Source organism: Meriones unguiculatus (assembly GCF_030254825.1).
Source record: "Meriones unguiculatus strain TT.TT164.6M chromosome 13 unlocalized genomic scaffold, Bangor_MerUng_6.1 Chr13_unordered_Scaffold_37, whole genome shotgun sequence".
Classification (NCBI taxonomy): domain Eukaryota; kingdom Metazoa; phylum Chordata; class Mammalia; order Rodentia; family Muridae; genus Meriones; species Meriones unguiculatus.
The window spans coordinates 1,601,498-1,604,618 of NW_026843647.1; positions in this window are offsets into that span (position 1 = coordinate 1,601,498).

Consider the following 3,121-nt stretch of genomic DNA (forward strand, 5'->3'; position numbering starts at 1 on the left):
TATCTGGGTGGAGACTAATCCAGTAATGCCCTGAAGGTAAGAATTTATCTTTCTGCATTCTTTTCCTGCCCTCCAACTATACAGTTGCTAAGAAACCAGCCATTATGACCAGGCCATAATTGTTTGTAGTCTTGGCACCTAAAGTGGACCAAACATTTCAAAAGTCAGGTTCCTTTAGCCAATCATGTAATGTCAAAGGATGTATGTCACTGCTTGCATTTTTCCCTTAAAAACTCTGTACCCCTAGACCTTGAGGCTGCATGTCTGTTTTGTTTCCACAGGAGGTTTTGAGTCCTGTGTATTTGCAGTGGAGTCTATTTATCCCTTGTCTTTGGGGGCTAGCAAACCAGGCATAACACTAACAGTTTTAGATGGAAGGCAAGATACACAACACTAAGTAATCTAACCAAGCCATATAATAAATTTTTCCCATCCTTAAATCCCTCTTTCATTCTGAGCTCCATTATCTCCTACAAGGCAATCATGAAAGAATCAGACTAACTTTGTAACCTATGTTTCTTTAGCTGCCTTATAACTTATATTTTCAAGTTTTAGGCCCATGTTAATTAAAGCCTCTTAGTGCTTCTCCAGAGAACCGAGGAATGTAAAAGTTCCTGACATTAGCCATCTGTGAGGGCAGAGATGAGGAGGAGAACAAGCAGAGATCACTACTAAATGGAGATAAAACCACCGGCTGGCACCTGGGAGATGAGCTTTGGAAACTGTGCCAAATGGCCCCAATCCTTCTCCTGAATAGCTCCTGACCTTTGATCCAAAGCCTGTAACCCCCACTCCTAAGAACAGACACAGGATGAGTTAATCATTCTCCAACCTTTAATTGTGGCTATATCTCATATGGCAGAAAATTCCAAACTGACTTGAAGATCAGATATTTACGACAAGGCTGACTGGACCTAGGGGTGCCCAGAACCAACCAATTATTTTAAAAGTTAACTACCTCATCCAATCCTGAATCACCAAGATTGCAACTCTAGGAGATTCCTGCACTTTGTCTTTTAAAAACCCAAGTTCTTTGTCTCCTGGTGCCACTCCTTGCTGACAAGCAGGGGTGATCCCATTGTACAATGGTCAAAATAAACTTCTTGCGATTTTGCAGAGATGGGTGATTAGTTTCCTGGGTTCTCTTCATACCTTCTTAAAATTAGGCTCATTCTGGCCCTAACAATCAGACATTGAGTTAATCTTTATTTAGCAAAGAAGTTCTCATCTGGAGAAATCAGCCTTTTCACAGAAAGAGATTTGAAGGGAAATTAGAATTTCATGGATTCCAGTTTCACTAGATGTTTGCCTAAGGGAGAGATATAAATGTCTTTAGAATATTCTTATTCCTACCAGGCAATCAGGTCAAAGGGATGAAAGAGTGGAAACTGAGGAGCTTTAAAATCCAATAGGATGTTTTCTTTCATACAAGTCTTTCACTTGCTTGGTTAAAGTCACGCTAAGTTACTTTTTGTTATTTGTGGCTATTGTAAAGGGTGCTGTTAATTTATCAATGCTTTTGTCTTTTGTATACAAGAGGACAACTGATGGTTTTGAGTAACTTTTTTATCCAGCCACTTTGCTGATGGTGTTTGTCAGCTGAAGGAGATTTCTGGCAGGCAAATTGTGGAAACAAGAAAAGATCATCTTGAGTGAGGTAACTCAGAAGCACAAAGACACACATGGTATATTTTCACTCATAAGTGCTTATTAGACATAGAGGATAAACATACTGAGATCTATACTCCTGAAAAAGCTGGACAACAGGGAAGACCCTAGGGAAGATGCTCAATCCTAGTTCAGAATGGCAAATGCTATAGATATCCAAAGCGAGAGAAGATAGGGAATAGGACTGGAGCCTACCACAGATGGACTCTGAAAGAATCCACTGATGGAGGTATCGAAGTAGAGGCTAAGACTCATAGCCAAACTATGGAAAGAATACATGGAATTTTATGAAAGAAGGGGGGAGGTGAAAAGAGATCCAAAAGGAGACCAACAGTCCCCAAAAATACTGGTCCCTGGGGACCCTGCAGAGACTGATACCCCTTCCAAAGAACATGCATGGAGAAGTACTAAAACCCCTGCTCAGATGTAGCCCCTAGACTCATACTTACACACACACACACACAGACACACACAGACACACACACACACACACACCACTTATTCTTGACGATGAAGTAAGACAGACTCCAGCAAGTAGGTTCCCAAGGCTTCTCTTTATTTAAACTTCTCTTCATATAGCTTCTCTTACAGGCTTCTTATACTGTACACAGTCACATACACACAAACATACCTGCATACATACATACACATTCACATACTGGGTAGATGGAGCAAACTCCAGAGAGGGAGTTTCAGTCCATCCTACACACACATATATAGATAGATAGATAGATAGATAGATAGATAGATAGATAGATAGATAGATAGATAGATCTATATATATATATATATAATGTGATGGATGGAAGAAACTCTGAAGAATAAGTTCCAAACCACCTTACATATATACATATTTGTGGATGGAACAAACTCCAAAAAGCAAGCACCAAACCACCTTACATACATATACATCACGGTGGATGGAGCAAACACAAAAGAGCAAGTTCTATCCCAACCTTACATACATACATACAAACATATATATATATATATATATATATATATATATATATATATATATATATCTTTGTGGATGAAACAAACTCCAAAGAGTGAGGTCTAAACCACCCTATGTACATATACCTTGGTGGACAGAACAAGACCCAGAGTGCCTGTTCAGATGACACTTTTACTCTTTTTCCACAGCTTATCTATCTCAGCAAGATCTCTCAAGGAGTACTAAACACAAAATGTGGTAACACTGTTTTTAAGTGAATGAGTACAATAAATATATGCAAAATAAAACACATATTCTCCAATACCTTCACATGATCAAATGTTTTATCTATTATGGGTGAAAAACAAATATGAAGTCAAGTTATCCCCAAGACCCGAAACGCACTTGTAATTAACCAACTTGTAATCGATAAAGAAGATGAGCAAGCAACATAACTTCTCAGACAGCTTTTCTTTACTGGCAAGCTTAAATTTGGGGTAATCAAGAAGCAATTAT